Here is a 25,512-nt window from a genome sequence, read left to right as displayed (position 1 = left end):
TCTGAATCCCTAGGGCTGTCAATCTGTTTGCAACCAGATATGGCCCTTCAAGCCCCACACAGAGAAAGAAAAACTTGCATTTATATAGTGCCTTTCATGATCTCAAGATGTCCCAAAGCACTTTACAGCTAATGAAGTACTTTTTGAAGTGCAGTTACTGTTATAATGTAGGAAACTTAGCAGGCAATTTGTGTACTGCAAGCTCCCATAAACAGCAAGGCAATAATGATCAGATAATCCTATTTTTGTGATGATTGAATGATAAATATTGGCAATGACATCAGGGATAAATTCATTAATCTTCATCAAAATAGTGCCAAGGATCTTTTAAGTCCACCTAATAGGGTAAACAGGGCCTTGGTTTAACTTCTCACCTGAAAGATGGCACCTCCAGCAGTGCAGCACTCCCTCAGTACTCCACTGGAGTGTCAGCCCCTAGATTGTAATGCTCAAGTCCTGGAGTGAGACTTAAACTCACAACCTTCTTGCCATGCTGGGGCCCCACCTGCCAAGAATGAGGCACATTAATTTTGCCATGAACATTGATTTTGAACTGTTACTGGAGTGCATAAAGGACCTGTTAAACAGATCAGCCCTGGCTGGAAAAAACTTTTGCATATTAACAGATGGTGATTGGAAGGACAAAGGACCATTTCCTGACACATTCAACCCACAGTGGACCTTGATCACCAGGGATTGTGCGTAAGAGGAGCATTCCAGAGACTGCTGAGGTGATACAATCCAAGACCTGGTCAGACCAGTTAATCACATGACTAACCTGCTTGGCAACCTGGGTTTTTTCTGAATTGTGCCATCAGTTGGAACTGAGGGTGTCTGTTTGCTCCTGGACTGAGAAGATCTCTCCTGTCTGCTCCCATCTCTTTCTCATGAGTCTCTGAATCCACTGAAGACACATGAACCCCAAGAGAGAAATGTCTCCTACAGCAAACAAAGCTTAAGAAGAATACTGGGCCCCAACGAAAAGCAAGATCTACCTACAATCAAGGACTCTACAGTGAGCTCGAAGATCCGTAACAAAAAGCCCTCTTCAGAGATTGCCTCAAACTTATCCACTTTATTTCTTCTGCTCTGTTCTGTCTCTATCTGCATGTGTGTATCATGTATGCATGCTAGCGTGGGCGCGTCCTGTATCCGTAGGCATCAACCGAATTAGAGTTTAAGTTCAAGTTTAATTAATTTCAACTTTTCTTCTCTAAACCTAAGAAAACCTGTTTGTGCTGGTTTCTTTGCCTTATAATTGAAAAGTGGTGAACATGGTTTCACCAAGGGGGAGCTAAAATTAAACCCTGTTACAGTAAGACCTGGTGAAGCTGAAAGGGACCCCTAGACCTCTTTCTCACCTGGTCGTAACACTTCTGATTGAGAGGCAAGAGTGCTACCAACTGAGCCATAGCTAACACCCAGATAATTTGGCACAATGAAATTAATTAATTTCTCTGCATTAGTGATAGGCAACTAATTCAACTGCCACCCATAGTAGTCCTTTATTGTTGCTTTATGGTCAATCTATGGGCATTGTGAAATTATGAACCTAAAACTACAAAATACTTGCCTTATTCCTAAACTACATCTTAGCTTCTGGGATTTGGATCAATAGATGTCTATCAAAATGAACCAACCAAGTGGTGCTCACAAAACTGCAAAATTTTGCTTTTACCATTTTTCTTCCTATTCTCTTGGAAGCCACTTTTTGGTGTTATGATCCTGTGGTTTTTTTTTAGGATAAATGCGGTGTGCCTTTAAGGCTGGAAAGGGAACAGTACTGATTTAAGGCAACAAGCTCCAGAGTCAAAGAATGCATTCTCGTTGCCAGGATACAGCCACTCAGGACCAAAGGCACGAGATACATTGTTGCTGATTGATGTTTGAAACTAGTTAAAACTGGCTTTTGGACACAGTTAACAGAGAAACAGACAGACAGCTGGACCAGCATATACTGAAGGAAATGAGAGCTTTCGGTTTATTTAAACCTTATTTATTGTACTCTCAGAATTCTGAAATCAAGTAGAGCTTGGTTACCCGACTCGAACCCGATGGGACCCGATGACATGTGTCGGGTTCGGGTCAATTTGGGTTGCTCTTATGGGTCCAGCATTCGGGCTCAGGTCGGGTCGGGCTGGGTCGGACACCTCTGGTAAGTGGCTCCAATGTTAATGTACTTTTTGGACTAGAAATGTTGTTTAATAATAGTTTTTTTAAGCTTGTGCAGATAAGTAACAAAGTGAAAAATGGAAGGTAGGTTAACTGATGGTCGGGTCGGGTCGGGTCGGGTCGGGCACGGGAAAAAATGAAAGGACTCGGGCTGGGTCGGACTCGGGTCAGATGTGGTTCTGTCGGGCTCGGGGCGGGTTTCATTTGCTAGACCCGAGCTGGCCTTTAATGTCAAGCCAGATTAATACCTTAAAAGAAAGTAACCAAATTCCTTTAACTACTGAACTGTAATTGTTGAAATCCATCGCTGGAAAAGAAGAGCATCAAATTCAACTGCTGAACTAGACTACAGACTGTTCTACTGTGTGGCAATCTGTGTGGAGCCACGGGAAATGGGCAAGGTCTTAAATGAATGTTTCTCGTCTGTATTTATTGTGGACAAGGTCATGGAAGCCAGTGAATTCAAGGGAGGGAACACTGGTATCCTGGAGCATATCAACATTACAAAGGAGGAGGTGTTGGAAGTTTTGAAGCGCATTAAGGTGGATAAATCCCCAGGGCCTGACCAGCTGTATCCGAGGATGCTATGGGAAGCGAGGGAGAGATTTTAGTATCATCGTTAGCCACGGGTGAGGTACCGGAAGACTGGAGGATAGCTAATGTTGTGCCTTTATTGAAGAAGGGCAGCAGGGATAAGCAAGGGAACTACAGGCCGGTGAGCCTTACATCAGTGGTGGGAAAGTTATTGGAAGGGATTATGAGAGACAGGATTTATATGCATCTGGAAAGGCATGGTCTAATTAGGGATAGTCAGCATGGCTTTGTGCGTGGGAAATCATGTCTCACGAGTTTGATTGTGTTTTTTGTGGAGGTGACCAAGAGGATTGACGAGGGCAGGGCGGTGGACATTGTCTACATGGACGTTAGCAAGGCCTTTGACAAGGTCCCGCATGGTAGGCTGGTCCGGAAGGTTCGAACACATGGGATCCAGGGTGAGCTCACAAATTGGATACAAAATTGGCTTGGTGATAGGAGGCAGAGGGTGGTAGTGGAGGGTTGTTTTTCAGATTGGAGGCCGGTGACCAGTGGTGTGCCGCAGGGATCGGTGCTGGGCCCTCTGTTGTTTGTCATATATATTAATGACTTGGATGTGAATGTAAGGGGCATGATTAGTAAGTTTGCAGATGACACCAAAATTTGTATAGTGGACTGTGAAGAAGGTTGTCTAAGGTTACAGCAGGATATAGATCAACTGGGAAAGTGGGCAAGGGAGTGGCAAATGGAATTTAACACATGCAAGTGTGAAGTGATGCATTTTAGGAAGTTAAACCAGGACAGGACATATACAGTGAATGGCAGGGCCCTGGGGAGTGTTGTTGAGCAGAGAGACCTTGGGGTGCAAGTGCATAGTTCCCTGAAAGTGGCAACACAGGTAGACAGGGTGGTGAAGAAGGCGTATGACATGCTTGCCTTCATCAGCCGAGGCACTGAGTACAAGAGTTGGGACGACATGTTACAGTTGTACATAACGTTGGTTCAGCCGTATTTGGAGTACTGTGTGCAGTTCTGGTCGCCGCACTACAGGAAAGATGTGATTAAGCTAGAGAGGGTGCAGAAAAGATTCACAAGGATGTTCCCTGGTTTAGAGGGCTTGAGTTATAAAGAGAGGTTGGATAGGCTGGGTCTATTTTCCCTGGAGCGAAGAAGGCTGAGAGGGGACATGATAGAGGTATATAAAATTATGAGAGGCATAGATAAGATAGATAGCCAGAGTCTGTTTCCCATGGGAGGGGTGACTAAAACTAGAGGGCATAGATTTAAGGTGAGAGGGAGGAGGTTTAAAGGGGATCAAATGGGTAAATGTTTCACACAAAGAATAGTGGGCATCTGGAATGAGCTGCCTGAGGAGGTGGTGGAGGCAGGAACAGTAGCGACATTTAAGAGGCATCTGGACAGGTACTTGAATGAACAAGACATAGAGGGATATGGAATTAATGCAGGCAGGTGGGATTAGTTTAGATAGGCATTATGGTCGGCATGGACATGGTGGGCCGAAGGGCCTGTTTCTATGCTGTACAACTCTATGACTCTATTACTATGAAGAACCTTTTTTCCCCCATTGGGCGGCTTTGAGGACTTCAAGCAACCTTTGACTATTCCACATTGGAAGATTTCACTTCGGCAGGAGCATAAATATGCAAGGACACTATTTTTTTTTTCTATTTTATATCTTAGTTGTGTTAAAAATTTAGTTTTTCTAATTAAACAGTTAATTTGTTGATCTAAAGATACCTGGTTTGGTTATTCTTATTCGGGTTTAATAGATAGTACAATTTGACTGGGTCTTTCTTTAATTTGGAAAGTTTAAAATTATATGTTAGGCGATCTATGGAGGGACAGAATTGAATCAACAGTGCATTTCTCCTACCATAATCAGAATCATATATTTTGATTGGGGGCTTTGACTTGAGTGGTTGGTCGTAACAATGGTGAGCACAAGCAGGAATTCCAGCTTGTCTTCCTGTTGCCCAGTCCAGTTTTTCAGAGCACAATCCCACCATTAGTAATGGGAAGAATAACTTGTTTTGTTTGGTGGTGGTGGTTGAGCCCAGTGTGTTGCTAAGGATAACAGGAGAGCTCCCTACTCTTTTGCAAATAGTGTAGTTGGATCCTCAAACTACCAGAATGCACAGACAGGGCCTTGATTTAATGTCTCATCCAAAGGAAAGTACCTCCGACAGTGTAGCACTGCCTCAGTACCACAGTGGAGCTTCAACCTGGACTATCAACCCACAAGTCCTGGAGAGGGCCTTAAACCTACAACCTTCTGACTGTGAGCTGACATTACCCTTTGAAGCCATGGCTTTTCTTTCATTTTCTCATGAGATGTGAGTGTCGCTGGGCCAGTATATATTGCCCATCCCTAATTGCCCTTGGTGGTGAGCTGCCTTCTTGAACCGCTGCAGTCCATGTGAGGTAGGTACACCCACAGTGCTGTTAGGATGGGAGTTCCAGGATTTTGACCCAGCGACAGTAAAGGAGCGGCGATATAGTTCCAAGTCAGGATAGTGTGTGACTTGAAGGGGAACTTGCAGATGGTGGTGTTCCCATGCGTCTGCTGCCCTTGTCCTTCTACGTGGTAGGGCTCCTGGGTTTGTAAAGTGCTGCGGTAGGAGCCTTGGCGAGTTGTTGCAGTGCATCTTGTAGATGGTACACACTGCCGCCACTGTGCACCAATGATGGAGAGAGTGACGGATGGGGTGCTGATTCAACGGGCTGCTTTGTCCTGAATGGAGTGGAGCTTCTTGAGCGTTGTTGGAGTTGCACCCATCCAGGCAAGTGGAGAGTATTCCATCACACTCCCGACTTGTGCCTTGTAGATCGCTTTGGGAGTCAAGAGGTAAGTTACTTGCTGCAGAATTCCCAGCCTCGGACACTTGATGATCAATTGAGACTAATTACTTGGTTCGATACCCTATATATTTTTACTGTACTTCACTTTACAGCTCTGACTTCTCCTTCAAACTCAGTCTTTATGGTTAGGGAAAAAAATGGTTCGGAAATTAGTAGCAAAGTTGACCTATTGCCATGATAGTGACAGAGGTCATGTACATGTGACACAGTGGCACTCTTTGGACACATGGATGCACAATTCACGCTAAGATGTTGCAAGGGTATGTTAAACCCAGAAGAAAGGATTGTCCCAAACAGAATCACTTTCAAAATGAATGAGGTCTCTTCATCCTTGAAGGAACCAGCTCTTCAAATGAGCCTGTTAAATCACAGCACAGAGAGATGTGGAAAGCAGACATAATCACAAAGAGCAATCAATCAGGCTGCCATGATCTGATCATCTCCAGAGACCAACTGACTATTAGCCATGGCAGCTTTGTTGACATCAGACTTGAGAACCTCACAGCCTGAAGGTTTGAAAGCAAACACAGTGAAGATGAAAAGACAAGGAGTTGGATTTGAAATTGAACTATGCTAAGGTTACCATCCAAATGCTTTGTCCATTATTTTAACAGTGGTATTAAGAAAGAGTTGCATTTATATAGTACCTATCATGACCTTAGGATCCATGTTCCAATGTGCTTTAGGAACATAAGAAATAGGAGCATGATTAGGCCATTCAGCCCTTCGAAGCTGCTCTGCCATTCAATAAGATCATGGCTGATCTTCTACCTCAATCACCATCTCGCACTATTCCCATCCCCCTTGATACCCTTAGTATTCATACCACATCTGTTAATCTCTGTCTTGAGAACACTTAAAGACTGAGCATCCGCAGGTCTCCGGGATAGAGAATTCCAAAGATTCATAATCCTCTAAGTGAAGAAATTTCTCCTCATCTCAATTCTAAATAGCTGCATCTACCCTGACAAGCCCCTTAAGAATTTTATATGTTTCAATGAGATCACCTCCCATGCTTTCAAATTCTAGGGAATATATGCCTAGTCTACTGAATCTCTCCTCATAGAACAATTCCCAGGAATCAATGTAGTGAATCTTCATTACTTGCCTTCATTATTTTCCTTAAGTAAGAAAACCAAAAATGTACACAGTACTCCAGGTGTGGTCTCACCAAGGCCCTATATAATCGTAGGAAAACTTCCTGATGCTTATATTCTGAACCCTTTGTTTACAGCTGATAATTCTTTTGAAGTGTAGTCGCTGTTGCAATGTAGGAAACATGATATGCGCACAGCAAGATCCCACAATGATCAATGTGATAATGGCCAGATTATCTGCTTTAGTGATGTTGGTTGAGGGATAAATATTGGCCAGGACACTGGAGGAAGTTCCCCTGTTCTTCTTCCAATTGTACCGTGGGATCTTTTACCTCCACCTGAGGGAGCAGATGGAGCATCGATTTAATCTCTCATCCAAAAGATGGTGCCTCTGACAGTGCTGCACTCCCTCAGTACTGCACTGGAGTGTCTGCCTAGATTATGCACTTTCAGTAAACTATTGCAGATGCTGGAAATCTGAAATAAAAACAGACAACGCTGGAAATACTCAACAGATCCCTTGAAGCAAGGTTACACATTTTAGGTTCTAGTGGTGCAAAGCGAGTCTACAAACCCACAAAGGTACATTGGCTCATTAAATGTTCCAGTCATCACATGCATGCTCACACTACAATCTCAGCTCAGATTACTCAGTTCCAGTCAGGATGATCTGAACTGAATGTGACTCTCAAGGACACTGTATAGGTTTAAAAGAGTATGTGGGGGAGACAAGGTCAATGAAGGAGCAGTGGCCAGGCTGCATCATGCTTAGGTTTTAAAAACCCATGAACTGAAGGAGGAAAGAAAGATGTTCAGAGAAAGCTCTGACAATTTTGAGGACCTGAGAAAGAATGAATGTCTGGAGTCACCTCACCTGTAATCCAGGAATAGGCACAAAAAATTCCAAGGAATTAATCACAGATGATGCTTTTAACATGGCAAAACATCCCAGGTGCAGAAAACTGTACACTAGTGCAGAAGTAGGGTTGCCAACTCTGGTTGGGTGTCTCCCTGGAGGTTTCATCACATGACCTCCCGCCTCAAACCATGCTTTCCCCACACTGCTGCCATTGGCCCGTCCTCTGAGCGCTCTGCCTTCTCAAGACCAATCAGAACGGGAATTCTTTGTTACCCAACTGGATTAATATCCCCTCATTGCCAATATTTTTACTGCTAATAAATGAAAGTGTTCAAAGGAAATGTTGAATGTCCCAGTGATTTTTCTCCCTGGTTTGCTCACAGTCGTGTCCGGGTGATTAACCTTCAATTCCTGGAGACTCCAGGTCAGCCCTGGAGGGTTAGCAACCCTACGCGGAAGGGGTTGCTCCTCCATGATTGGCCAGAGACCTATTCTCAAAGTAAAGTCGAGGGAGCTTCACTTTGTACTTGATACACCTACACATGACCTGGAATTGCTCTGTTGGAAATGCCCCAATCCTTAGACTGACAATCCTCAACTTAATGAGCACAAAACTCATCCAGGGTAAAAAGGCAAGTGACTTGTGACAACCACTGACAAACATTCCTTGGCTCACAAAGAGTTAAATCATCATTATTTTATAAAGGAACACATTTAATGGCTCATTAAGTACACTTAGTGAAAACAAACCCATACATTCTATGTTTGGCATCGCAGTTGATCGCAATAGCTACTTGTGTACGCCCTGCGTTTTTTTCAAAGCATTTCCACGAACATTCTCATGGGGGTCAGGTTGGCTCTTATGGGGGAGGGACAGATAGGAATGGGGGTGCGGAGGGGACCATGAGTCACTTGAACCAGCCAAACAAGAACTTTAAGTGCTCGGGTAGATCACATGACTGTCTATTTTTGGGTGTTGGGTGGGCAGGCTAGTTTGAACAGGAAAGCTATCTGTCACTTGACTTGAAAAGATGTTATTATAAATGTCAATTAGATGGTTGTTTTCTTCAGGATGTTTACAACAGTATGAACCCATTTAATCCGAGAGTACAAACCTACTCAAGGTCACATGATTTTTGCCATAACTAAATGCTGTGAACGGATATTTAATAAAGAGACTGTCCATGCAAATTACACTGTTCATCTTAAAAGTCAACAGGAAATACTGGGTACACTCAGCAGATCAGGGAGAAACTGTGGGGGTAGAGAATGAGTTAATGTTTCAGCTGTGGACGCTTTGTCAAAACTCACGTTATTCAACATCACAGTTATTGCTGGAGTGCTGCAGGCCCAACAACAACAACAAGTTGCATTTATAGAGTACCTTTAACCTAGTAAAACATCCCAAGGTGCTTCACAGGAGCATTATAAAGCAAAGTGTGACACTGAGCCACATAAGGAGATATCAGGGCAGATGACCAAAAGCTTGGTCAAAGTGGTAGTGGTATGTAGGAAAACTGCCTCTAATTTATTACTAAATGTCAGTGTCATTCATTCAACCCTAAGGAAGGGGTAATTGTAGGAAATGGAAAAGATGTCTGGTGGAAAGACAATTCTGAAGTTTGAGCGGAAGAACGTCGTTGGGGTAGAGCAGAGGGACCTTTCCTATGCATCCAGCTGTGCTATAGCTGACCTGGGAGTAGCTGATGCCAACCTCCGCAACTCTGACCCCCTCACCCTACTGGAAAACCACCCTAGGCAATAGAGGATTGCCTCAGGCTGGTAGCATGGAGAGACTTCTTGCTGTTTCTCAGACAGCATGAGGGACAAAGGAACAGAAGGTTATGCTGATCGTGTGAGATGGGAGGAGGCTCGTATGGAGAATAAACACCAGCATAGATCATTTGGGTTGTCTCAATAATGGTGACCATCAAACTACCAGATTGTCATACAAACTCATCTGGTTCACTGATGTCCTTTAGGGAAGGAAATCTGCTGTCCTTGGTTTACATGTGACTCCAGACCCATAGCAATGTTGTTTGTCTCTGAACTGTCCTTTGAAATGGCCCAGCAAGCCACCCAGTTGTATGCAAGAAGTGAATGGCTCACCAGCACCTTCTCAAGGGCAATTAGGGATGGGCAATAAATGCTGGTCGCATACCCACATCCCGTGAATGAATAATACAAAAAAACAATTGCCTGATACCATGCTATAATTCTCTGTAACACCCACACTCTCAAGAAAAGTGCACTATTCAGCTTTGAAAAAGAATGCAAATGTGTACTTAAGAACTAGGAACAGGAGTAGTCCATTCGGCCCCTCGAGCCTGCTCTGCCATTCAATAAGATCAAAGCTGATTGCTGACCTCGACTACACCTTCCCCATATCCCTTGATTCCCTCAGTATCTAAAAGTCTATTAATCTCTGTATTAAATATACTCAACAGCTGAGCATCCACAGCCCTCTGGTGTCGAGAATTCCAAAGATTCACAACCCTTTGACTGAAGAGATTTCTCCTCATCTCAGTCCTAAATGGTTGACCCCTTCATCTGAGATCTAGACTCCCCAGCCGGGGGGAACATCCTCCCAACATCAACCCTCTAAAGCTCCTTAAGAGTTCCTCCATGGAACATGCACCAATGCTTTTACTGGAGGCTAGTATTCAGCTCCAAAGAGAGCTATGCTCCTTTTATATAACTTTTTCAGACTTACAGTTCCTGAGCACCAAATGGATTGTGGTGCCCACGTTTCCCTACTGTGCCATTGCGGTCAATTAGTCCATTCATTTGGTGAACTATGGCCCTTTAACAGCTGATGTGCTGCTGGACCTTACTGTACCAGTAGCTTATCCAGGTTTAACAGAGGGTCTCCCATCCCAAGATTTAGCAAGGTTTGTTGTTGTGATATCGCTTTAACAATGTAAATACTCCATACAGCATCACAGGAAGAAATGTAATTCAGCATGTGATCAGTTAGTTGGAGTTGAGCAAGTCACCTAGTCACATGAGCAGGTCAGAGCTCTCTTGTAATGTGTGACCTTACAAATAAAGAACCCACAGTTTATGACCACTCAACTTAAGATTGTTTGGTTTCTTATTGCTACATAAAAGCAATAACACAATATGGTGGCAGTGTATGGTTTCTGAAGGTTTTTTTGACTTTCAAGTGCACCATCCTCAATTGGTAGCAGTGTGTGGTCTCTGAAGAATCGCACCTTCAGCGACATCACGGCAGTGTGTGGTCTCTGAAGCAACACACCATTCGCAATGTGGTGATAGCGATGCGCAGGGAAGATCATAGCTCCAAGATAACACTACTACAGAGAAGCTCAGGAACGATACTCACAGGGACCAGTTATCTCAGGCAGGACATTGAGATCAAAGATCTCTCCTGTCGCAGTCAGACACGGACAGGGCAGCACAACTCATTGTCGGCAGGGGCCTTCATGGACAGGGGTCTCACCGATCACAAGCAGAGGGCCCGTGCTGCAGGCACTGGTTCTGGGTGTGGCCGACGCTCGACGCTGCAGACACATAGACCTGCAAGCTTTCTTTTCCTCCAAGGAAAGGTCCAAGATAAAAAAAGAGAGAGGCTGCAATTTAAAGGGGAAAGCTCCAGCTGCACTTTTGACACAGAGAATTTGGCACCATATCCACTAAATATTCTTCCATGAATTGGAAAGCCCAAGACCTCCTCCACGAGTTTCAACTTTTTAAACAGCAGATGGAGTTGTGCTTTTTGGATCTGGCCGTCACGGAACTGGAACAGCAAGCAAAATAGCAATCAGTAATGATGGGCTACATCGGATTAACACCTCGGGACTTTCCAAAACAGAGCTGACAGACCCAAGGTGGCTGTGGTCCAACTTAGAAGACCGGCTCAAGGTCAGGATTAATTTCAGAACTCACCACCTAGAGCTGATGACATACAGGCAGCAAACAAGAGAGACCATTAACCAATTTGTGAGCAGGTGCCATGAGAAAGACAAACTTTGTGACTTCTCAGAGGTGGAGCTAACAGAACACATTATGGAGTTGGTGATTTCATCCACCCCGATAGAAGGTTTCCAGAAAGAACTGCTAGGCAAGGAAAAAGGATACAATGTCGAAAGCCCCTAAGAGAAGGCAGGAGGTTTGAAGCAATTGCTGCAATTTGGCAGTGCATACGGGTGCTTGGTACTACAGCTATAGGTGAAGGCACCTCAGCTAGGCAAGACATGTGGCAAGTGCGGCCTGATGCAGCAAGGAATTGACCTGCCTTCATGGACACTTGCAAGGTGTGTGGCAAGAAAGGGCACTGGGCAAGGCTGTGCAAGTGCTCCAATAATGGAAAACTGCCAGGAGTCACAGGAGACCGCAGCCAGATATGAAGCAGACTCCAGCTTGTAGAAGAAATAGGGATACATCTGCCAAAAGCCGAATCAAACACAGACAAGTCCACAGCTTGTAAATAACACACAGGGCACTGGAGGTGAGCAAATATTCCACACAGTAATCCTTATACACCAAATAGATGTGGTTACACAGAGGGAAGCATTCACAACCATTGACATAGTGTGCCCAGAGAAAAGTGGTCAACATACATTGCAGCAACACAGAGGCAAGTGCAAACATTTTGCCGCTGTGAATACTGAAGAACATGTATCTGGCAAGATGGAAAACCATGACAAAAGCAAGACTCACAGCGTAAAATGGCAAATCGATCAACTGCATTGGTACTCTAGAGTTTAAGTGGAGGTGGAGGGGCGACATGATAGAGGTTTACAAAGTTATGAGCGGCATGGACAGAGTGGATAGTCAGAAGCTTTTTCCCAGGGTGGAAGAGTCAGTTACTAGGGGACATAGGTTTAAGGTGAGAGGGGCAAAGTTTAGAGGGGATGTGCGAGGCAAGTTCTTTACACAGAGTGCCTGGAACTTGTTGCCAGGGGAGGTGGTGGAAGCAGGTACGATAGTGACGTTTAAGAGGCATCTTGACAAATACATGAATAGGATGGGAATAGAGGGATACAGTCCCCGGAAGTGCAGAAGGTTTTAGTTTAGGCAGGCATCAAGATCGGCGCAGGCTTGGAGGGCCGAATGGCCTGTTCCTGTGCTGTACTGTTCTTTGTATGGAACCTTGGTTTAGTCGCAACACGTTTTCTACATCTTCAACACAGATGGTGCAGTAGTTGCAGGTCTGCTGGCATGTAGCGAGCTATAAATCAGAATGCTCCATGGGATCAGTTCTTCTTTCTTTCTTTCTTTTGGGCCTCCTTATCTCGAGAGACAATGGATACGCGCCTGGAGGTGGTCAGTGGTTTGTGAAGCAGCGCCTGGAGTGGCTATAAAGGCCAATTCTGGAGTGACAGGCTCTTCCACAGGTGCTGCAGAGAAATTTGTTTGTCGGGGCTGTTGCACAGTTGGCTCTCCCCTTGCGCCTCTGTCTTTTTTCCTGCCAACTACTAAGTCTCTTCGACTCGCCACAATTTAGCCCTGTCTTTATGGGATCAGTAGTGTGCCAAAAACACATGACCAGAACAAGTTCGACTCGATCAAGTCTATCCAAGGTTTGCAAAGAATGGTACACACAGTCAAGTCCTTGATTGTGCAGTGTCAAGAATTTGAACAAGATCTACATATAGCCATGTTACACCTGAGAGCGTCATCAATTAACACAGGGTTGCCATCCCCTGAAGAACTCATATTTGGAAAACAGGTTAAGATAGTCCTTCCAAGTCACCATCTTATGAAATCCTCCTCACTATAAGATAGGCTCCTAGCAAAACAAGGTAAGAATGAGACACCGCACGATAAGCACACAGGTGTGAAATTACCACCATTACAGATAGGGCAGAAATTCAAGGTTATTCATCCACAAGTAAAAGTGTGGTTCGCTGCAGAATTGCCCAAAGTCTGCAATGAAACAAGATCTTAAGAAATAACCACTGCCAACGGAGTGTTGCCAAGAAGAAATCGAAGTCAACTAAGAGAACTAGCTAACAACATGTGCCTGACCACCCTATTGCATTAAGAACACAGTCACACTCATTTCTGCAGAACATAGCAAGAGAAAATAACCAGCGTAACAATCGAGCACCAGATGACTGTCAGAATATGCACAAAAGTCAAGCAAAGAAAGCTGATAAGTCTAGTTCTCCTTCAAGCTACACTGGGACAAGATCAGGTCAAGTCAGTAGACTGCCGAATGGTTCAAAGACACTTGACCAAAGAACATTAGAGTCAATGCATGTGTAAATATTTTTCAAAGTCGTTTCATTCCATTATGTACATAGTTTATCTTTTGTGTATTTCCATTTCAGGAAAGGGGCATGTTGCGATATCACTTTAACAATTTAGTGAATATAGGGAGTTAGGCAGAAGGTTAAAAAGCAGGACCTCTAGGGTTGTCATTTCAGGATTACTCCCTGTGCCACGTGCTAGTGAGGGTAGGAATAGGAGGATAAAGCAAATGAATGCGTGGCTGAAGAGCTGGTGTAGGCGGGAGGGCTTCAGCTACTTGGATCATTGGGATCTCTTCAGGTGCAGAGGTAACCTGTACAAGAGGGACGGGTTGCATCTGAACTGGAAGGGGACCAATATACTTGCGAGGAGGTTTGCTAGTACTACTCTGGAGGGTTTAAACTAGTCTGGCAGGGGGATGGGACCCAAAGTAGTGGTCTTTCCAATGAGATAGTTGAGGCAAATGTAGAGGTTAAAGCAAGCAAGTCCAGTAGGCAGGCCGGGCAGGGGCAGGACAGGGAGCATGGAAGAAGCCTTACAGGTAAGGCAGATGAACTCAGAGCATGGATCGGTACATGGGATTGTGATATTATAGCTATTACGGAAACGTGGTTGAGGGATGGGCAGGACTGGCAGCTCAATGTTCTGGGGTACCGATCCTTCCGGCGTGACAGAGGTGGTCGTGAGAGAGGAGGGGCAGTTGCACTATTGATTGGTGAGGACATCACGGCAGTACTTAGAGAGGATATCCCGGGGGGAACGTCCAGCGAGGCCATATGGGTAGAACATAGAAATAAGAAAGGGGTGATCACTTTGATGGGATTATACTATAGGCCCCACAATAGTCAGAGGGAATTAGAGGAGCATATATGTAGGGAAATCACAGGTTGGAGTAGGAATCACAGGGTTGTAATAGTAGGTGATTTTAACTTCCCTAATATTGACTGGAACTGCCTTAGTGCTAAGGGATCAGATGGGGAAGAATTTGTTAAGTGTGTCCAGGATAGTTTTCTGAAGCAGTATGTGGATGGCCCTACTAGAGAAGGGGCTACACTCGACCTCCTCTTAGGAAATGCGGCTGGGCAGGTGGTTGATGTGTCAGTGGGGGAGCACTTTGGGACCATTGACCATAACTCTATTAGCTTCAAGATAGTTATGGAAAAGGATCGGACTGGTCCTCAGGTTGAAGTCCTAAATTGGGGGAAGGCTAATTTCGATGGCATCAGACAGGAACTCTCAAAAGTTGAATGGGAGAGGCTGTTTACAGGTAAAGGGACAATTGGCAAGTGGGAGGCTTTTAAAAGTGAGATAGGAAGAGTTCAGGGCCGGCATGTTCCTGTTAGATTGAGGGGCAAGGCTGGCAAGTTTAGGGAACCTTGGTTGACGAGAGATATTGAGGGTCTGGTCAGGACAAAGAAGGAGGCATATGTCAGGTAACGGCAGCTGGGATCAAGCGAGTTCCTCGAGGAGTATAGGGGATGTAGGACTACACTTAAAAAGAAAATTAGGAGGGCGAAAAGGGGCCATGAGATTTCCCTGGCAGGTAAGATAAAGGAGAATCCTAAAAGATTCTATAAGTATATTAAGAGTAAAAGGATAGCTAGGGAGAGAGTAGGCCCTCTTAAGGATCAGTGTGGCAATCTATGTGTGGAGCCACGGGAAATGGGCGAGGTCTTAAATGAATACTTCTCGTCTGTATTTACCATGGAGAAGGTCATGGAAGCTAGTGAGTTCAAGGGAGGGAACACCGATATCCTGGAGCATATCAACATTACAAAGGAGGAGGTGTTGGAGGTTTTGAAGCGCATTAAGGTGGATAAATCCCCAGGGCCTGACCATATCCTAGGATGCTATGGGAAGCAAGGGAGGAGATTGCTGGGGCTCTGGCAGAGGTTTTTGTATCATCGTTAGCCACGGGTGAGGTACCGGAAGACTGGAGGGTAGCTAATGTTGTGCCTTTATTTAAGAAGGGCAGCGGGGATAAGCCAGGAAACTACAGGTCGGTGAGCCTTACATCAGTGGTGGGAAAGTTATTGGAAGGGATTCTGAGAGACAGGATTTATATGCATTTGGAAAGGCAAGGTCTGATTAGGGATATTCAGCATGGTTTTGTGCGTGGGAAATCATGTCTCATGAATTTGATTGAGTTTTTTGTGGAGGTGACCAAGAGGATTGACGAGGGCAGGGCGGTGGACATTGTCTACATGGACGTTAGCAAGGCCTTTGACAAGGTCCCGCATGGTAGGCTGGTCCGGAAGGTTCGAACACATGGGATCCAGGGTGAGCTCACAAATTGGATACAAAATTGGCTTGGTGATAGGAGGCAGAAGGTGGTAGTGATGGACTGTTTTTCAGATTGGAGGCCGGTGACCAGTGGTGTGCCGCAGGGATCGGTGCTGGGCCCTCTGTTGTTTGTCATATATATTAATGACTTGGATGTGAATGTAGGGAGCATGATTAGTAAGTTTGCAGATGACACCAAAAGTGGTGGTATAGTGGACAGTGAAGAAGGTTGTCTAAGGTTACAACAGGATATAGATCAACTGGGAAAGTGGGCAATGGATTGGCAAATGGAATTTAACACATGCAAGTGCAAAGTGATGCATTTTGGGAAGTTAAACCAGGGCAAGACATATACAGTGAATGGCAGGGCCCTGGGGAGTGTTGTTGAGCAGAGAGACCTTGGGGTGCAAGTACATAGTTCCCTGAAAGTGGCAACACAGGTAGACAGGGTGGTGAAGAAGGCGAATGACATGCTCTGGCAGAGGTTTTTGTATCATCGTTAGCCACGGGTGAGGTACCGGAAGACTGGAGGGTAGCTAATGTTGTGCCTTTATTTAAGAAGGGCAGCGGGGATAAGCCAGGAAACTACAGGTCGGTGAGCCTTACATCAGTAACGATGATACAAAAACCTCTGCCAGAGCATGTCATACGCCTTCTTCACCACCCTGTCTACCTGTGTTGCCACTTTCAGGGAACTATGTACTTGCACCCCAAGGTCATCAGCCGAGGCACTGAGTACAAGAGTTGGGACGACATGTTACAGTTGTACATAACTTTGGTTCAGCCGCACTTGGAGTACTGTGTGCAGTTCTGGTCGCCACACTACAGGAACGATGTGATTAAGCAAGAGAGGGCGCAGAAAAGATTCACAAGGATGTTCCCTGGTCTAGAGGGCTTGAGTTATAAAGAGAGTTTGGATAGGCTGGGTCTGTTTTCCCTGGAGCGAAGGAGACTGAGAGGGGACATGATAGAGGTATATAAAATTATGAGAAGCATAATTTAGCATGATAGCCAGAGTCTGTTTCCCATGGTAGGGGTGACTAAAACTAGAGGGCATAGATTTAAGGTGAGAGGGAGGAAGTTTAAAGGGGATCAAAGGGGTAAATGTTTCACACAAAGAATACTGGGTATCTGGAATGAGCTGCCAGAGGAGGTGGTGAGGCAGGAAGAGTAGCGACATTTAAGAGGCATCTGGACAGGTACTTGAATGAGCAAGGCATAGAGGGTTATGGAATTAATGCAGGCAGGTGAGATTAGTATAGATAGGTCGGCATGGACGCGGTGGGCCAAAGGGCCTGTTTCTATGCTGTACGACTCTAAGACTCTATAATGTAAGTTCTCCCCACAGCATCACAGGAAGTGGAGTCATTCAGCATGTGATCAATTGGTTGGAGTTGAGCAAGACACCTAATTGCATGTGCAGGTCAGAGCTCTCTTGTAAATGTATTACTTTACAAATAAAGAACCCACAGTTAATGACTGCTCAATTTAAGATTGTTTGGTTCCTTATTGCTCCACGAAAGCAATAGTGCAACAGTCATCCCCTGAGTTGCTGATGCAGGTGAGCTTGCACCATGGGCCAGCTGAAACCCATTTTTGCAAAATTGAGGCTCAGAAGGAAAAAAAAGAAAGGTTTGCATTTCTATAGCGCCTTTCATGACTTCAGGATGTCCCAAAGCACTTTATAGCCAATGAAGTACTTTTGAAGTGTAATGTACTGTAATGTAATGCAATGGCAGCCAATTTGCACACAGCGAGATCCTACAATGAGCAATGTGATAATGACCAGATTATCTGATTTAGCGATGTTGATTGAGAGATAAATATTGGTCAGGACACTGGGTTAAATTCCCAGGCTCTTCTTTGAAATAGTACCAGGGGATCTTTTACATCCACCTGAGAGAGCAAATAAGGCCTTAATTTGACATAATCATCTGAAAGACAGCATCTCCAACAGTGCAGCACACCCTCAGTACTGCAGTGGAATGTTAGCCTTGACTTTGTACTCAATTTTCTGAGATGAGACTTTGAACGCCCAACCTTCTGATTCAGAGGCAAGAGTGCTACCTCTGAGCCACAAATTTCACTAGCAAGCGCCTGCATTCTTTGAATTTCCCCTTTCTTGAATAGCAGTAGAAAATTGACCACTCTTGACTGCCTTTGTGAAGCTGTTGGTCAGTTTTTGCTCCTTTTCTTTGTTAGCCTGTATATACTATAGTTGAATAATCTGCCGGCTGAGTCTAGAATAACCACATGGGCAAGGTTCCAAGAGGCCGCAGATGCCCATGGCACCCATAGCCCAGTACCAGTCAGCACCTCCAGGGAGAAGATTGGGAATAAAGCAACAGAAAAGACTGTCTCTGTCTTTGGCAAGACCTACGCTCTATTTAAACAGATTTCCACCCCAGAGGCCAACCGTAGCCCATTTACAAAAATGCCTCATAGGTTTTGTCCAGTATCTGTGCCTTGTGAGTGTGACAATGAGCAATATGTTACTTAACCTGTTGTGAAAGTAAAGAGTGTTACAAAAATAGATCTGTTTGTATCCCCTAGAAGTACGCTGCCAAGGATAGAGATTAGTGTAGAGATTTAATATGAGATTATGACATGATAAGAGCTTGAATTTAGACATGGTTATTTTGAGACAGTAGCATGGCCTAAATCTCCAGACTATTAAAGGAATAGTCCGACATAAGCCTCTTTCGAAGATCAAAAATAGTTTTTGCTTGTCTGGCTTAGGGTGGGATTATCTCAAGTTATTTTATGCCCTTCCTCTTTCCTGGGTTTCTCTGGGCCACTCAGAAACCTGGCCTGGGGAACTGGAGTAGGGAAGGTGCTCACAAGGCTCCTATTGAAGCTGCCCCCAGAAACATATCTACACTTCCCCAAGTAGCACTCCAAGATTAGGTATATCTCAGCCAGATTTAGAGAAGAACACTCAATGCCACCCTAACCAGGTGCCTAGACGCCCCTGCATTCAATCCCAATTTCTCAGAGATTAACGTCTAGTGTGCTCAGCCAGTGAACCACCCAGTAACCAGCGTATCCAATATTTATATATATCTTGGCTACTGATTCTCTAGCCAGCGGAAAATCCCCTGGGAAGGACAGCATGACCCCTGAAATAATCAAGAGTGCCAAGCCTGCTATACTCTCAACACTACATGAACTGCTATGCCTGTGCTGGGACAAGGGAGCAGTACCCCAGGACATGTGCGATGCCAATATCATCACCCTCTATAAAAACAAAGGTGACCGCGGTGACTGCAACAACTACCGTGGAATCTCCCTGCTCAGCATAGTGGGGAAAGTCTTTGCTCGAGTCGCTCTAAACAGGCTCCAGAAGCTGGCTGAGCGTGTCGACCCTGAGGCACAGTGTGGCTTTCGTGCAGAGAGATCGACCATTGACATGCTGTTCTCCCTTCGTCAGATACAGGAGAAATGCCGCAAACAACAGATGCCCCTCTACATTGCTTTCATTGATCTCACCAAAGCCTTTGACCTCGTCAGCAGACGTGGTCTCTTCAGACTACTAGAAAAGATTGGATGTTTACCAAAGCTACTAAGTATCATCACCTCATTCCATGACAATATGAAAGGCACAATTCAACATGGTGGCGCCTCATCAGACCCCTTTCCTATCCTGAGTGGCGTGAAACAGGGCTATATTCTCGCACCCACACTTTTTGGGATTTTCTTCTCCCTGCTGCTCTCACATGCGTTCAAGTCTTCTGAAGAAGGAATTTTCCTGCACATAAGATCAGGGGGCAGGTTGTTCAACCTTGCCCGTCTAAGAGCGAAGTCCAAAGTACGGAAAGTCCTCTTCAGGGAACTCCTCTTTGCTGACGATGCTGCTTTAACATCTCACACTGAAGAGTGCCTGCAGAGTCTCATCGACAGGTTTGCGGCTGCCTGCAGTGAATTTGGCCTAACCATCAGCCTCAAGAAAACGAACATCATGGGGCAGGACATCAGAAATGCTCCATCCATCAATATTGGCGACCACGCTCTGGAAGTGGTTCAAGAGTTCACCTACCTAGGCTCAACTATCACCAGTAACCTGTCTCTAGATGCAGAGATCAACAAGCGCATGGGAAAGGCTTCTAATGCTATGTCCAGACTGGCCAAGAGAGTGTGGGAAAATGGCGCACTGACACGGAACACAAAAGTCCGAGTCTATCAAGCCTGTGTCCTCAGTACCTTGCTCTATCGCAGCGAGGCCTGGACAACGTATGTCAGCCAAGAGCGACGTCTCAATTCATTCCATCTTCGCTGCCTTCGGAGAATACTTGGCATCAGGTGGCAGGACCGTATCTCCAACACAGAAGTCCTCGAGGCGGCCAACATCCCCAGCTTATACACATTACTGAGTCAGCGGCGCTTGAGATGGCTTGGCCATGTGAGCCGCATGGAAGATGGCAGGATCCCCAAAGACACATTGTACAGCGAGCTTGCCACTGGTATCAGACCCACCGGCCATCCATGTCTCCACTTTAAAGACGTCTGCAAACGCGACATGAAGTCCTGTGACATTGATCACAAGTCGTGGGAGTCAGTTGCCAGCGTTCACCTGAGCTGGCGGGCAGCCATAAAGGCGGGGCTAAAGTGTGGCGAGTCAAAGAGACTTAGCAGTTGGCAGGAAAAAAGACAGAGGCGCAAGGGGAGAGCCAACTGTGTAACAGCCCCGACAAACAAATTTTTCTGCAGCACCTGTGGAAGAGCCTGTCACTCTAGAATTGGCCTTTATAACCACTCCAGGCGCTGCTTCACAAACCACTGACCATCTCCAGGCGCTTACCCATTGTCTCTCGAGATAAGGAGGCCAAAGAAGATAATAATATTCAGCCAAACACTAAGAGGTGTGCACCAGTTTCTCAAGTTGACTCGCCTACTGATTTTCCTGACAGGCCATGCAGAGAATGACAACCATGACCTCTGTGTTCTAGTAGGGTTGCCAACCCTCCTGGATTGTCCTGGAGTTTCCAGGAATTGACAATTAAACTCCAGGACACTGTTGCAAGCTGAAACCCAGAAGAAAAATTATAGGAGCGTTCAAAAAAATTGTGAGATTTTCTTTGAGTATTTGTTAGTTCTAAAAATATTGGAGATAGGATTAAAAAGGCTGTTTGATGAACACTGAAGCATCAACCAATCAGGTAATGAAGAGCATGTGTGCTTTCCAATTGGCTGTGGGAAGGTGAAGCACCGCGAGGATTGATGTGTAGGGTATCCAATGGCGGGAGCATGGGAGTAGGAGGTCTTGCGATGAAACCACCAGCGTACGTCCAACCAGAGTTGGCAAACCAGTGGAAAGGCATCAGTCTACTAATGTGCTCTGTCAGCAAAGCAAACAGAGCCTGGCAACAGGCAGTTCGTCACTGTGATTGGCTAATATTATGGTATGTTGTTTCAACCTTTAAATAAGAAGTTTCTCTCCTCTTGCTGGAAGGTGTTGAAATTTGGAACTAACTGTAAAAAGAAGGTAAACAGATGACGTCAGCAATAGGTTCACCGTGTCCTGTTTATGCAACAGCAGGCAAGAGTTAATGCCCAGAGCAGTGGTGCTATTTTTTATTAGCTTGTTATTTGTTAAAATGAGAATATGGAGATCTAGGAGGATCCTTTTAACCAACTAGCAGTTTTAAAAAGGTCACCTAACAATCAGGGTTTAAACAGCACCTTTACCTAAAAACAAAAAGAAAAGCAACAGGAATAGGCCATTCGGCCCCTCGAGCTTACTTTGTCATTCAATAAGATCTTGGCTGATCTTCTACCATAACTGCACCTTCCCCCATTATCCCAATATCCCTCAATCCCGGAGGTTGATAGATGCTTGTTAGGCAAAGGAATCAAGGGTTATTGGGGGTAGATGGGAATGTGGAATTCGATACACAAACAGATCAGCCATGATCTTACTGAATGGCAGAGCAGGCTCGAGGGGCCAAATAGCCTCCACCTGCTCCTAGCTCGTATGTTTGTATGCTTGTATGATTCCATTAGTATCAAAAAATCTGTTGATGTCTGTCTTGAATATATTCAATGACTGAGCATCCACAGCTCTCTGGCATAGAGAATTCCAAAGATTCACAACTCTCTGAGTAAAGAAATTTCTCCTTACCTCAGTCCTAATTTTAAATATTCTCAACGGTCCTAAATTTGATATTCCCTTCAATAGTCAGTCTGTTGGCTGTCCCTTGATTCGAGGGCGATGCCTACTCAGGGTCACGAGTTTCTGCCCTGGGCCTTCAGGTGACTGAACAGGCCGATCCTCGACCCGCAGATCTTTGGGCACATGGGGCAGGTCGTCCCATGAGGTAGTGGGATCCAGAGTGCAGGATTTGCTTCCTTTTCTTTCCTTCTCGGCCGTCACTTTGCTTCATCATTAAGGCTTTGGGACTCGAAATGTGGCGCAGTTTGGCGAACAAGTTGTTGCCATTCTGAGTGATAGGTAGCAAGCTCCTCCCAGACGCTAAGGTCAATACAGCCGCACTTCAAGGAGAGCTTCATAGTGTCTTTGAAGCGTTTTCTTTGTCCTCCCCTGGAATGTTGGCCATTTGAGAGTTGTGAGAACAGGACCTGGCGGGGGAGATGATTTTCAGCCATGCAGACACAGTGGCCAGTCCATCAGAGTTGAGTTTGTAGGAGTTTTGTCTGAATGTTTGTGGATCTAGTTTCAGGAAGGACACTAGCGTTTGGTCGACGGTCCTCCCATTAAATTCAGAGGATGCGGCGGAGGCATTGCTGATGAAATTTCCTTAGTGATCCTATGTGTCACTGGTACACAATCCAGGTCTCGCTACAGTACAGGAGCACGGTGATGACAAATGCCCTGTAATCTTCAGGGTGGAGAGGCAGGGAAGGTAGTGCAGTGAATAGGACCAAGGGGTATGAAGGCTAATGGTGAGGCAAAGGGAAAGGGGGCTCAGTAGAAGGCTGGTATCAGAGGAATAACCAATTGGGAGGGGGTTATAAAGTTGGAAGAGCTTCTAAAGGTATGGTCACCATGACTCATTGGATGTACACGTTGGGCTTTCACCTCTGGATTTGGCAAGGTCACAAAGGTGGTTATAGACAAGATTAATGATTTTCAACTTAATGCATTGGGGCATGAGAAGCCAGTAAAGGTCAACAAGAACAAGGGGTGATAGATGAATGGGATTGAGTGCAGAACAGGACACAAGTAGTAGAGTTGTGGACAGGTTGGAGGTCACGGAGGGAGGAGGATGGGAGCCCAGCAAGGGAGATATTAGAATAATCAAGTTCAGAAGTAACAATGGCATGAATGAAGGTTGCAGAAGTGGCAGAGATGATGCAGAGGTAATGTTGGAAAGGTGAAAGGACCTTCAGGATGAATAGGATGTGAATTTTAAAGTGCAGTGTGGGGTTGAACAGGTGGGTGATAGTCATCGAGGTAACTGAAGGACATCAATAATGCCCTTTAGGGAAGGAAAGTTGCCTTTCTTACCTGGTCTGGCCTATAGATAGGATGAGGGGATTAAAACTTACGCAGCCAAGTTGGGAAAATGGAGTTAACCTACAGATCAGCAATGATCTAATTGAATACTCGAAGGGCTGATGGCCTATTCCTGTTCTGATGAAGCTGGCCAATTTTCTCAGGTCAAGTACATTTCCAGAAAGTGAGTGGCTGCGCATGTTAATAGCAGAGCAGCTGGAATACCCAGTAAGTGAGAGAGATGCAGTGTCATGTGAATGAGACAGGCAAGGGAAGAAATTCACAGGAGGATGTTAGCTGATCATTCCTAAACAGTGGGAGGGGAGTGGGGAGGCGGGGTTGCAGCAGAGGCAGAATTAGTGGGATTTCTACAGAGTGACATCACATCGTGAGCAAAGGGACAGACACAAGAATCATCCTGAGGGACTGCTGAGTGGCTCCAAAGCAAGCTGTCAAGAACAAGTCCCACCCCAATTTCCACATCCACAAGATCCCACCCTCTTCACGAACAACCCCAGAGAATCAAACTATCTGGAGTCACTGAGATATATGCAGTTCCTCTATATTCAGGAGTGTGACACAATGCTGTAGACATCCTGTTAACTGATGAATTTTTCCTGCTGTCCTTTTCAGTTTCCAGTTGTCATGAACAGCTCACTAACATTGCAACACTAAAATAAACAGATTAACTAGTCATTTATCGGGCAGAATTTTGTGTGCCTGCTGCCAATTTCGACGCGGGCACAAAAAAAAACGGGGACTTGCAGCCGCTGCAATCTTCCATACGGCGGCTCATTTAAATAGCCAGAGCGGGCCATCCCCCCAATAACAATTAAATTAATTATTTGCCTTTCCTTCCCCCCCAAAACACTTACCTTGTCCATCTGACCTCCCCTCCAGCACCCCCACCCCCCAAACTACACAAACTTTCAACTCTTACCCTTCCTACCATCCCCTACACCAATGACATTAATTTGACCGCGGTCCCTCCCCTCCCACACTGATAAACTTACCTCCTCCCCCCTTCCCACCGGTGTGGCGCCTCTTTTCCCCGGATAGGGACCCGAAGGCACGGGAGTGCCAGCTGCTGGGCCGAAGATCACTGCGGGACATCAGGCGGTGACGCGACTTTCATTAATTAATTCATTTTAATTCATTTTAATATTCAAATTGGGGTCCGCTCGGTGAGCGGACGGGGTTGTGGGGGGAGGGGGGGGAGGGTTGGTGGGGGCCACCAGAGGTGTCACCACCACCAGTAATATTGGGACGGGCCCTCCCCGTGTCAGGGCGTGTGGCGGCCTTCTCCCGGAGGCATCTTCAGGCACCCCCGCCACGGACCCTGACGTCTGGGAGAGAACGAAATCCAGCCCATCATGTTTGCTGTTCGTGGGAACGTGCTGTGTGTAAATTCCAACATTACTACAGTAACTAGACTTCAAAAATACTTTAATAAAAGCAAAATACTGCGGATGCTGGAAATCTGAAATAAAAACAAGAAATGCTGGACTCACTCAGCAGGTCTGGCAGCATCTGTGGAAAGAGAAGCAGAGTTAACGTTTCGGGTCAGTGACCCTTCTTCGGAACTGACAAATATTAGAAAAGTCACAGGTTATAAGCAAGTGAGGTGGGGGTGGGGAAAAAATACTTTTATGTGATTGACCCTTAACTGCCCTCTGGCCTTGCAAACCACTCAGTTGTATCAAGCCATTACAAAGAATACAGACTACAGTGTCTTCAAAAAAGTACCTCACTACCCCCTTCCCATGGCAACTAGGGATGGGTAATAAATGCTGACCTTTCCAGTGACGCCCACATCCTGTGAAAGAATAATTTTTTAAAAACAGGAACCAAGAATCAGTCAGACAGATCTGCACCCTAACCAAACTATCACAATTCTCCGAGGTCTAGAACCTGTGTCTGTCATCACTTCGCACCACAACACTTTCATTCACATGCATGACAACAGTGACTACACTTCAAAAGCACATCATTGGTTGTCAAACACTTTGGGACAT

Source organism: Heterodontus francisci, chromosome 19 (assembly GCF_036365525.1).
Source record: "Heterodontus francisci isolate sHetFra1 chromosome 19, sHetFra1.hap1, whole genome shotgun sequence".
In the NCBI taxonomy this organism is placed as follows: Eukaryota; Metazoa; Chordata; class Chondrichthyes; order Heterodontiformes; family Heterodontidae; genus Heterodontus; species Heterodontus francisci.
The sequence above is the reverse complement of the archived record's forward strand: the minus strand, read 5'-3'. Positions refer to the sequence as shown.